The sequence below is a fragment of the Citrus sinensis genome, chromosome 7 (assembly GCF_022201045.2).
Source record: "Citrus sinensis cultivar Valencia sweet orange chromosome 7, DVS_A1.0, whole genome shotgun sequence".
In the NCBI taxonomy this organism is placed as follows: domain Eukaryota; kingdom Viridiplantae; phylum Streptophyta; class Magnoliopsida; order Sapindales; family Rutaceae; genus Citrus; species Citrus sinensis.
In genome coordinates this window covers 9,784,147-9,797,014 of record NC_068562.1, presented here as the reverse complement: position 1 = coordinate 9,797,014, position 12,868 = coordinate 9,784,147, and the positions used below count along the sequence as shown (strand labels likewise).

Below are 12,868 nucleotides of genomic sequence, written 5' to 3'. Positions count from 1 at the left end.
TATTGAAGAATTATTTTTAAGTTTTTTAACCTATTGTAGTATTATGTATTTAAAATTTATAGTTTTATTAAAAAATTATTTAAAAATTAGTTTAAAAGGCCAGGCCCTACCCTAGCCTGTCGATATTAGACGGACTTTGAGAGGGTTTGGGCTTTTTGCAAAGTATAAAGGCTTGGCAAAACCCGGCCCAAGCCCTTAAATTGCCAAGCTTAGTGATATCCCATTTATTTTAGTTTATTAAAAAAAAAAGAACATGAATAGAGTTTGCACAAAATGACAAGTTGAATTTCCCATTGAGCACACTGTAAGGAGAGAGTAGTGCTACATACATCTTAAATTTTTATTTTCAAAATTTATTTCAAATGATATGACATTCATCTATTGGATAGTGAGATATAAAATTAATTCACCATATAAGTTTATTTGTCGAAATCAAAGAAAGATTTAATGGTCTTGGGGCAAAAAAACGTTGTTTGGCCCATTTCAGGATACATATGGGCTATGGCAATGGAAATACGATATGTTTGGGATGGATTTGAAAAATTAGGTGTTTAATTTCTTTTTGTTTTCAACTTTAATAAATTTCTAACAACAATATTAGCAATTTCAACATTTAGTTTCAATTTTATATCTCACCTACACGTGTCATTATTTCAATACATCCTTTGAGATGCAATCAAACTATACATCTGAACTACATATACATAGCATTACAGATAATATTATAATATTAGAATATGAGATATCTTCTTTTTTTTTAATTTCAAGTTTAATTAATTCGTATAGGATAAGCTTTTTTTCTAAAACATCATCCTTTGTAACAGGGCACAAGCCAAATAAAATGTGATCTCACCTTTTAAATAAATCAATCAATTTATTGGTCAAACAATATATGATAATGAAGTTATGATAGATATCTCAAAATTTTATTCTAAATTTTATTTCAAATGATGTGACTGCGATGTGTCATTCATTATGTGCTTAATAATTTTTTTTATAAACTTTAAGTGAATTAATTATCTAGCCAATTAGTGAATGAATGTCACATTGTTTCGGATAAGATTTTAGAATAAAAATTTTGGGATGTATAACACTACTCAAAAATATATTGTTCTTAATTAATAAATATCGTATTTATTACTTAATAAATTTTAAAAATTCAAAAATATTGGTTGGATGGAAAAGTAAAACAAATATTTTTTTTCAGTAAAACATTTTAATTTAATGCTTCGGATTTTCTCTTGAGGTAGACTTTAACATATTGCTTATATATAAGTTATGGAACGGTGGCAATGAGTTAACTGTGTTGACTAATTAAAAAGAAATATTATCTGAATAATAGAAGGTTAGATACTGCTGTGCTAAGCTGTAATATCCTTGTATATATGAACAATATTAAAAGATGAAATCTAACTAAATTTACTTAATCTATCAATTAATTCTATTTCCTTTTACCGAAAGATTGAGCTATCTATCTAAAAATTACTTACTTCATAAAAAAAACCTAAAAATAACATAAAAAGTCCTATAAAAGCCCTTCAAGGAACTTAGTTGCTACTCATCGTTTTGCTTGAAATATTTTCTCATGCATATACATAAAAGAAAAAGAAAATGGAGAAAAATACAGTTCAATTTGTTTTGATGGCTTCTTTGATATTAGGGCTTCTTGCTGGGCAGTCCACAGCATCTTGCCAAGATGACTGCCGCAAGAAGTGTAAGGTTTTTCACCCGGGACAAGATTTGAAAGAATGCATCGTTGATTGCTTAAAGACATGCAACTCTCCAAACGGCGCCCTACATTTCTGCAAGCTCGGCCGTGCTTCTTCCTTGTGTGCCAACCTTAGCACCCAAGAGAAAGTGCAAAGCTGTGCGGATTCCTGTTCGAAGATGTGCACAAAGATATAATCACCGCACTGTCAAGGATGCTTGATTAATTTGTAATAATTACTTCAATTGAAGGAATAAAATTTGATAAGTCCTTTGACGTCGCTACCTTTATAACTTTCAATACATTTTTGTAAAAAAATTGGTTGTTCGTAGGATAGATTGTTGAAAAAAAATAGCATATCATGCTATTTTGAGGGCACTTTTGAGTGGGTTCCAATTACCGAAAGTGAGAAATCTTGTGAGGTTCGGATTCTATTCCGTTAATACTTCAAAAATATAATTTTATTTTCTCAAAATGGTTCTTGGGTGAATGAGAAATTATCTCTCAAAGTTCACCCTTGAAGTTGGAAATTTAAAAGAAAATGAGGTTTATCCCACATGGGAAAAAGAAGCCTAGGAATTAGTGTTTATATATAAACATTTAACCATGCATGAATAAGAATTATAAAGAAAAAAGTTCTCTCCACACACGTGTGCTTAAAGGGGGAGTGCAAATCCAAGACCAATTTGGTCGAACTCGTGCAAATCCAAGACCGATTTGGTCGAACTCGTGTGTGCCCACACATTCTACACGAATGTCAAGCTAGTAAAAATCCTTTATCTATTATTCTATTAGATCTTAGCGTGTGAAGCCATTTTATCCTTAACAAGGGTTGTGAAACGTCCTAACCGAGGATTGAATCTTAGGTTCTTGGTAACTTAAAACATATTATTTAAGACATGTGGCTTATGATATATTATAAGCCAATATAGCTCTTTCAATGCAATTTTTTTTAAAAAAAAATTATATTTATTACTTAATTTTTAAATTAAACACTATTAATTGGTTAATTTTTAAATTAAAAACTATTAATTGGTCGAATGGAAACATTAAAACTAAAAATTTTCGTATAAAAATTTTTATTTAATTCTCAAGATTTTCTCATAAATAATTTTTAAATTAAATCTCTTATTAATTAGAGTGAATAACATTTTAGCCCTCTCATAATTTATATTTATCACTTTAATCCATAATAGACTCTTAACATTCGATTTTTTTTTTTTTTTAACAAAGGGGCTCTTAAACAAAGAGCACCTTTTCTTGTTTAACATTCGATTTTTAATGAGTAATGATGCTCCTTATTTTTCGTTTTTCACTCTCGGCAACTTTTGTTTTTCTCTATTAATTCCCTTTTTTTTTTTTTCTTTGTTTTCTCTCTTCTGTTTTGTTTCGCCTCTCTCTTTTTACTCAATGCTTTTGCTTTCCGATTCACGAAATGAAGCAGCTTTCAAAATTACACCTCACATCGGCACCGAATAAAGGAAGCAAGTGAAGCAGTCAGCTTGTTGGCTTCAATTCATTAAGCCACGTGTAGCTCTCTTAAGTGGCTTAGTGCCACGATTATTAATTCCCGTAATTGATGTATATATATGATATATCACATACATAAATGATTTGCTATTCACCTTTGCTTGAGGTATTAATTTTCTCTTGCATATACATAAAAGAAAAAGAAAATGGAGAAGAATACAGTTCAATTTGTTTTGATGGTTGCTTTGATGCTGGGGCTTCTTATTGGGCAGTCTACAGCATCTTGCAACGATGAGTGCTCAAAGAAGTGTAAGGTTTATCACCCGCGCCAAGACTTGAAAGAATGCGTCGGTGATTGCTTAAAGACGTGCAACCCTCCAAACGACGCCGTATACTTCTGCAAGCTCGGCTGTGCTTCTTCCTTGTGTGCCAACGGGAGCACCCCAGAAAAAGTGCAAAGCTGTGTGGATTCCTGCTCGAAGATGTGCACAAAGATATAGTACACACCGCACCGTCAAGGTGTTTGAATTGTAATAATTATCCTTGCATATCGATGAATAAATTTTGATAAGTCCTTGGACGTTGCTAATTTTATTAATTGTGCAATTTATTTTTCAAAAAAATTGGTTGTTTGTAAGATAACATTTTGTCACGAGCTCACGGGCCACGGCTAAATGAGCATGACACAAATTCTAAGCTATCACATACTATTGTAGAAGCTTATTCATCGGACTAATTCATACTCAAGAGTTGCCTCATCAATCAAGGTTATTTTTGAGCTAATTAAGAATTACTCTCAATAAATATGTGATTATTTAATTTACATACATAATAAGGAGAGAGATATTAAAAGACATAAGAGATATTACACCAAATTAATGTATGTATGTTATTTGTATGCATTTATAATGGATAATTATATTTAATTGAACTATACATAATATACATGCATTAATTAAATAGATATAACGCCGCTGATTGTTGAAAAGTCAGCCCACAAAGTTTATTTTCCATACGGTTTTTCTTGACAAATTGGAGGTTGGTGGCACAAATATTTGACAGGCTGTTGCCATGCATACATTCAACTTTGGAGAAGCAAATTTGAAGACAAATTCCTAGCATGCAAATTTCAAACATACCAATGTACATGATCTCTTCACCAAAAGTCACAATAAAGCCATTAAAATTGAAAATGGCCAAAGTTGTTTTCATGCATTCATATTGTAAGCTTTGCCTATAAATAGAGGATTAGAATGCATTTATAAATGTATCCCAATTTGAGAGAAGTAGAGAGCAATTGCAAGTGAGTTCTTTGAGAGAATTTAAGAGAGCTTCAACTTGAGTGTTCTGGTGATATTTCATTTGGGTGTATTGGGGTTGTGGGTTTTGTGAGTTTTTCCCACTTTTGTAAATTTCCATTGTTAGTGAAATTATCTTTCAGTCTTTGTCCATGGATGTAGGCATTACGCCGAACCACGTAAATCATTGTGTGATATTTTTTTTGTATTTTTTTAACACCACATTTATATTTCTCCAGAAGTTGCAATATTAGTAATTGCTCAACCCACGTTTCCGCAACAAGTGGTATCAGAGCCAACTGTTCGTACTTGGGGGGATACGGTACTATTCACGTATACGGTACTGTTCACGTATACGATATTATTCGCATATACGGTATTGTTCACGAATACATTGGAGACGACCATTTATACTTGGGAGACAATCTATTGTAAGTAATGTGTATTTTTGCATGTGTAGGAAAGTTATGTCAACAAAGGCGATATGAGTCTAAGGATTCTGGTTTTTAATTGGGATCAAGTTCCCGTCCAGTCTCCTGAGAACTTTTCTGGTGCATTTACTCACGCGCAATAAACATCATAGAAGTTATTTTTTAAGTGTAAATAGTTGTTGAAGAAACTGATCATTTGAGATAAAAAGGATGGCAGAGGCATCATCGTCGTCTTCATCAGCGAGGACTACTGTGACTAATGTAAAGTTTGAAGTGGAGAAATTTGATGGTACCAATAATTTTGGTATGTGGCAATGTGAGGTGTTGGATGTCTTATGTCAGTAAGAGTTGGACGTTGCTTTTGAAGAAAAACATGACATGATGGATGATAAGGAGTGGATAAAGATCAATAGACAAGCATGTGGTACTATTCACCTATGTCTGGCTAAAGATCATAAATACTCTGTCATGAGGGAGACATCGACAAAGAAATTGTGGGAGACACTGGAAGAAAAGCCTTGAAAATAGGCTTTATATGAAAAAGAAACTCTATCGTTTCACATATACACCTGGCATGTTAATGAATGACCATGTGAACTCATTCAACAAAATATTAGTAGATTTGCCAAAATTTGGATGAGCAATTTAAAGATGAAGATAAGGCACTATTGTTGTTGAATTCTCTTCTTGATGAATATGATCATCTCACTACAACTATGCTTCATGGGAAGGACAGTGTCACGTTCGATGATGTATGCAGCACATTGTATAACTCTGAGACCAGAAAGAAAGATAGAAAGGATCACAAAGATACAATAGCAGAAGCATTGATAGCCAGAGGTCGTTTGCAAAGCCGTAAACCTGGAAAAATGAGTAAGTATAAAGGGAAATCTACCAAAGATGAATGTGTTTTTTGTCGAGAGAACGGGCATTGGAAAAAGAATTGTCCTAAGTTACAAAAGGGCAAGGCTACTTCTGATGCATGTGCAGCAGAACATGATGAGGAGCCAGACTTTAGTCTGATTGGCATGAGATTGATATGTCACTTAGATGAGTGGATTTTGGATTCGGGTTGTACTTATCATATGTGTCCTAATAAGGGCTGGTTTTCTAACTTTAAGGAGCTAGACGGTATTCTTTATGAAAGAATCTATGGTGCCTTTAGTTATCTCGCTGATCTGTAAAATTGGGTAAAATAAGCAAGACCTATAAAATTGCTTCAATGCCTCATGAGACTTAATGCGTAAAACAGTTTTTCCTTTTAGTTATAAAGGAAAAATCTATAGTGAATTTGGCTTGAGTTTTAGGTTAACCTATTTATTGTATTGGGCATGCCTTATATTTTCATTCTTGTGAAGGTATGTTATTAGGGTTTTTGGCCCTTTAATGGTAGTTTTAATTTCTTATTTTGAAAAAAAGAAAAAAAAAAGATATAAAAGCAAAATGAACATAACTAACCACCTTAATTTGGAGACTTTTTTCATATTTACAAACAAACATCACAAAGACACGTGTCATGATGAAAGAATATTGGTCTTTAGCGACTAAAAATTTAGCGATGCAAATAATTTCATTGCCTTAAATACTTTCTAGTCAGAAAAAAATTGTCTTCAAATTAATAATAGAAAAATAATATTTAATTATCATTTTTAATGATGAAAGATTCATGGCTAAAGAGCACATATTGCTTCTAAAAATTCTTTGTGTCCCCAAAAAATTAAGCAACAAAAAAGAATGTTGCTACCCAAACTTTTAGCAACCAAAATTTGATAAACTGCAACAATTAATTTCATTGCGGAAAGTATACATTCAGTGATGACATTGCACTCTATAGCACTTTTTGCACTGCTAAAGCAATCTACAGTGACGATATTATTTTGTCACAACCAATTGTTTTAGCAACGAATATTTTCATCATTAATTATAGATTGGAATGTAATTTTACGACGAAAAAATTTTAGTCATTGACAACAAAATGGTTTTCATTGCTAAAATCTCTTTTTGCAATGAAAATATTTCATTATAAAACGAGTTTTGGAATGAATATTTCAGTGATGAATAATAATTCATTACCAAAAAAAAAAAGTTTTAGCAATGAAATAATTGTTGTCACAAAAAATATGTTTTAGCGATGAAATATTATGTCTAACTCGTATTATGTCTAACAGTTCTAACAAAATACCTTACAAATGGGACAGTTTTATAATAATTTTTTTTTTACTATGCACTCATTATCATTAAACTGATACGGTAACGTGTATACATGGATTTTTATTTTCTTTCTTTTATCTTTTAGTCCCTATAATTAGCTATTGGCATTGTTTCAAAAGTTTTACTTTGTTAACTTCTAAATGGATAATATTACCCTACAACAGAACTTAACAAAATCAAAGTACAATCTTTTAAGATCATGTGGTTAAAGTAGAACTTGACAATGATTTCATCTTCATATAATATTAATAAGAATAAATTACCATATCAATTATGTTTGAAGTCTAATAAAACCTTTTAGTCCCTACAATAGTATAATTAGTCATTGGTCTGTTTCAAGAGTTTTACTTCTAAAAAGACAATATTATCCTAAATAAAATATAACAAAATGAAAGGACAACTTTTAATATCAAGTGGTTAAAGTAAAACTCGACAATGAATTCATATTCATATAATGTTGATAAGAGTAAATTATCATGTCAGTGATGTTTGAAGTCTAATATAATCTTTTAGTCCATATAATAGTTAAATGTATAATTAGCTATTGGCCTATTTCAAGAGCTTTACTTTGTTGACTTCTTAAAAGGTGATATTATCATAAAACAAAACTTAATAAAATCAAAGGACACTTTTAACATCACGTGGTCAAAGTAAAACTTGAGAACGAATACATTTCATATAATATTAATAATAGTAAATTACCATATCAGTAAATTATCAATTCAATTTAATTATATTACTATAAAAGTGCAATTTAATTTTAAGAACCAATAAGAACCAAACCAAATGAACCGAAATGGGTCTTAAATTAAAAAAAAAAAACCTAAATACGCATACATTCATAATTCCCAACATTCCTTGTCGCTAAAAGTATTCATTTAAACCTTTTGCAATGAATTTTAAAATTTCGTTACTGAATGTGTATTTCTAGTGATGAAATTTAGATTTTGTCGCTAAATATGTAATTTTATCGATGAACTGATAATTTCATGACTGAAAATATTTATTTGAAGACACAAAGCACCACCAAAATTTGAGACCTTTTGTGACGAAATTTAACTTTCATTGCTAAATGTACATTTTAATTTCATTAGTCAAAATATTCATTTAAAGATTTAAAGCGGTTAATTCATAATTATAATTTTTAAATTTTGTTGCTAAATGTGTGTTTTCATATTTAATTTACTTCGTTTTTTTCCTTCTTTCGTTTTTTCTTTCTCATACTTTTATTCTTTAACTCTCTCATCTCTAATATATAATTTGTTTTCCCTAATTTAATCTCTATTTTTTTTCTTTATCTTTAACTTGGTAATCTTTACTTCTTTTCTCTTTTATTTTTAAAATGGTGCTTTTTTTTTTTACTTTTCACTTATCTTATTTATTATAACTTATATTACTATTATGTTTAGAAGTTAACTATTTATTATTTGTGTTTAGTTGTAGGAAATAATAAAGATCAATTACACCAATAGTGCCATTTGATTTAAATGGTGCTTAATTTCAAGGCATTTTTGTAATTATCTTGTATTTTTAATCAATAGTAATAAATCTTTTTAAATCAATTAATTCACTCTTTATCATAATGACATTAATTATCATTGTAATTTAGTGTTAAAATTATAAATAAATGTTAGAAAAATGATATTATTGACGAAGAAATATTGTTCATCATGAAAAACACTTTTAGTGATGGAATATTATTTGTTTCTAAAAACACCTTTTAACAAAAAAATATTATTTAGTGATGAAATATTTGTCACTAGAACTCTTAATCATAATACATAAATTAATTAGCAGTTTATGCTTTTGGTGACGATTGTATTCGTCTTTATAAAACAGACATTTAGCGATAAATTTTTTTCATCGCTAAAGTGTGTATTGAGGAAAAAAAAAAACTCTTTTACGAATCTAGCGATAAAGGGTTTGTCACCTTTATTGTTTGTTGCAATGAAACTGATTTCATCGCCAAAAGATTTGTCCAAAATAATTTTCAAATTTTTCGCCAAAGACCTAACGTGATGAAGTGGTAACAAAATTTTTTTTATCGATATAACCTTTGAAAATGAAAATTGTACACTTTAGTAAGGATTATATTCCTCGCTAAAGCTCTTTTTTTGTTGTGTTAATGGGAACAACTCTTTAATATGCAAGATAAAAGTCATTATAGGGTTTACTGTTGAAAAAATAGCATAATATGCTATTTTGAAAGCACATTTTGAGTGGATCCCACTTAACGAAAGTGGAAAATATTGTGAGATTCGGATTTTATTCCGTTCATACTTCAATAATATGATTGTTTCAATTAGCTAACATATAATTTGTTATCTCACTGTTTTATTATTTTTCTAACATTTACTATACAGTGTTGTAAAGAGGACTGATTGCATGTGCAACAAGACACATGTTAGTATTTGATTGGTTAGGCTGTGGGGCCCATAAAACAAAACTAGCACACCAAGCCAACCAAATGTTCACACGCATCTCGTTGAGTACCATAAGATGCATGACTACACACATGTGATCACAATTAGTGATGTAAACTCTTGCATAATACCTTTAGGGGTTGCTTGGTTGTTGTATTAAAGTTCCTCATTGTATTAATTTTAAGCAAGCCTATGTTTGGCAAATAAAAAGTTACAGTGCCACCACATTAAAAACCTAAACTAATGCGACAATTGCTGCTTGTTTTTTTTTTTCTCTCTCTCTCCTTTTTTGCTTTTGCAACTGTTAGTCTGGACTTTTACTTTTGCTTTTGACTTTTGCTTTATAATAATAATAATTAAATATAACTTTTAATTAAATATAATTTTTTTTATTTTTTTATTATAATTATTAATATAAATTAATAAACATGTAATTTATTATTCAATATTATTATATTATATTATTACATTATAATTTATTAATAAATTTATAATTTATTATAACTAATAATAAATAGTTAAATTTGAATAATATTAATTTAAAATTAATAATAATACAAAATATTAATACAATTTAAGTATATTAATATAATATTTAATTTAAATTAATCAAAAATTTTATTACAATACAGTGTAGTATCAAACATTGTACAGTATTATTATAATACAGTGCCAATACAATACAGTATAATACAATACACTAGCATTAAAATAATACAATATAGCATAATACAATACATATACCAAACACACCCTCACTATGTTGCAAACTGAAAATTTTGGACCAGAGAAGGACATATTATCGTCCCCTCAACAGAGGGAACTTGTAGGAGACTGATATGTTGGGGCTACTTGTTGGACACTCTATGGTCTTATTTGAAATTAAGGTACTGTCAATTTTAAGTTGCAATTATTGTGGAAAAAAACTATAATTATAAAATAAAAATTAATAATATGTAATAAATATAAATATTAAATAATTATTTTATAAAAGTATTAAAGATATAATAGATTTTTTATTATACAAGTGAAAAATCATATCAGCATAGTTTCCAAGTTACAGTAATTAGTGTTTACCAAATATTTTAGTACTGTAACTTTTAAGCAACAACTGTCCAATCTCAATTCTAAACACATCATATAGCATATCTTGGAAAAGATAACTCATTGTAAGGCTGATCAAGATGCGAATGGATGTATGCATCCAAAATCGCTTAAAACATGCATCCTACCTCCAAATGAAGCCAATTACTTCGGCAAGCTTTATTGTGCTTCTTCCTTGTGTGCCATGAGTTTCAGTTCAGAATACTTACTGGACTAAGCATATAAGTCTAATGCAATAACATAAAACTTGTACAAGTCGTAACACCCAATGCAATTTAGTGATTTAGGTGCACCATAAGACATATAATTCTCATCTCAACAAGTCTTGAAGAGTTGAATCTACAAATTATTTAGCACGAAAAATTTTGGTACATGCATACGCCACCAATGAGTTAATGAATTCTTTCAAAAAAAATGAGTTAATGAATCACCATAACATAACAACAATTAATACACACGCATGACAAAAGTTGTTTGTGATTGCACAAAATGAACCTGCCATAATATAAAAAAATTAAATTAAATTATTAGACAGCTCTACTTACCACAAATTATTTGAATAAGATAATGTGACATATTCGTTGAATAAAAATAAAAAATAATAAAATAAATTACACTTAAAATATTTTATATTTTTATTTAATATTTAATAATAATTTATCGTATTGATTTGTATAAAATAATTTTTACAAACATTTCGTCGCCCTAGATTTACTAGAAATTGTACCCACTATTGGCATGATTAAAGCTTTAACCATAGGTTGGTTCACTTGTATTAATAGCAATTAAATGTGAGTGGATATGGACAAACCACACAAACACACATATATATATAATATAAGAATATCTAGTAATTTTTTTCTTCTGTTGAAATAAAACGTAACTGAAAGCCAACGTGCTAACAATCATATATAATTATTAATCTTTAAAATTGTTTTTATATAAATCTTAGTTGCTAGCCTTCTTAGCTAACCATATTTCCATTGACATAGAAGAGGAAAGAGATGGAAAAAATAAGAGCTGATTCGCTTTTGGTGATGTGCTTTGTTTTTGGGTTACTTTTTGGGCAATCTGCAGCCAGTTTCAGTTGGTTGGAGTGCTACAGGAATTGCCTGGAGCCATGTATGATGGCTCACAAAAGTATGCTCTATTGCTCATTCAAGTGCATGAAGAAATGCTCCTTTAGCGTGCACACTCTCAGGGACACCCATTTCTTCTGCGAGCTCGGTTGTGTTTCTTCCTTGTGTATCGATTTTAGCACGAAAGACAATTCTGGTAATTAAATTTCAATATCTCTCTTCAAAAAAGGACATTAGAAAACAAAAATTCATATTTTGATTTTCTTTCTTGACAGCTGAAGACAAGGTGGAAAGCAACTGCTTGGATTCCTGCTCAAAGACGTGCACAAAGAATTATAAATAATCATGTAATAACAACTATAAAGTTTTGTCGGTGCTAATTGTACTGATTATCCAAATGAATAATAAAGCCCGGCAGAACTTAAATCGGATGCATAAATCTTTGTTCTTTTTTTTTTTCGTAAAACATTTGTCTGAGCATGTTTTAATTTGATGAGAAAATTGAAATGAAAATAAAATTATAAAAATAAATAATGTGAGGCTTACAATACTTTCTCCAACTAATAATGCGATACCACATTTGACATTACTTTGTTTAAAATTAAATTTACATGCGCCTTGTGGCTCCAAAATTTACTATTGTATTCCATTGTTATTTTAAAGGTAATTGTATTCTTTTAAATTCTTGGCCTGGTCAAAGCTGTACCTATAAGCTGATTCACTTGCATTTATGGCACTTGAATGAATGTGAAAATGACAGATCATATATAGCTATAGCTATAAATGTGACTTAAAAATGAAATCCAATTCGATAAGAATGGAGAAATCTTTTTTTAATATAGATCTCAGTAGCTATCCCACTTAGCCAGCCATATTTGTATTGACAAAGAAAAGGAAAGCGAATGGAGAAAAGAAGAGCTGGATCTCTTGTGGTGATATGTTTGGTTTTGGGAAATCTTTTTGGGCAATCTGCTGCCTCTTTCCGTTTCTGGGAGTGCTACAGGAATTGCTTGGACGCATGTATGATTGCCCACAAAAGTTTGCTTTATTGCCCATTGAAGTGTACAAAGAAATGTGCCTTTGGAGTACACACTCGGAAAGACACCCATTTCTTCTGCAAGCTTGGTTGTGCTTCTTCCTTGTG

General features: G+C 30.0%; 1 long non-coding RNA gene across 1 annotated transcript; it reads left to right on the top strand.

Moving 5' to 3' along the window:
• The first annotated feature begins 11,542 nt into the window (after nt 1–11,542).
• On the top strand, nt 11,543–12,155 carry LOC112497174 (uncharacterized). Its single transcript, XR_003063773.2, has 2 exons — nt 11,543–11,920; nt 12,000–12,155. It is a non-coding gene; the product is annotated as an uncharacterized LOC112497174 (long non-coding RNA).
• The last annotated feature ends 713 nt before the right edge of the window (nt 12,156–12,868 follow it).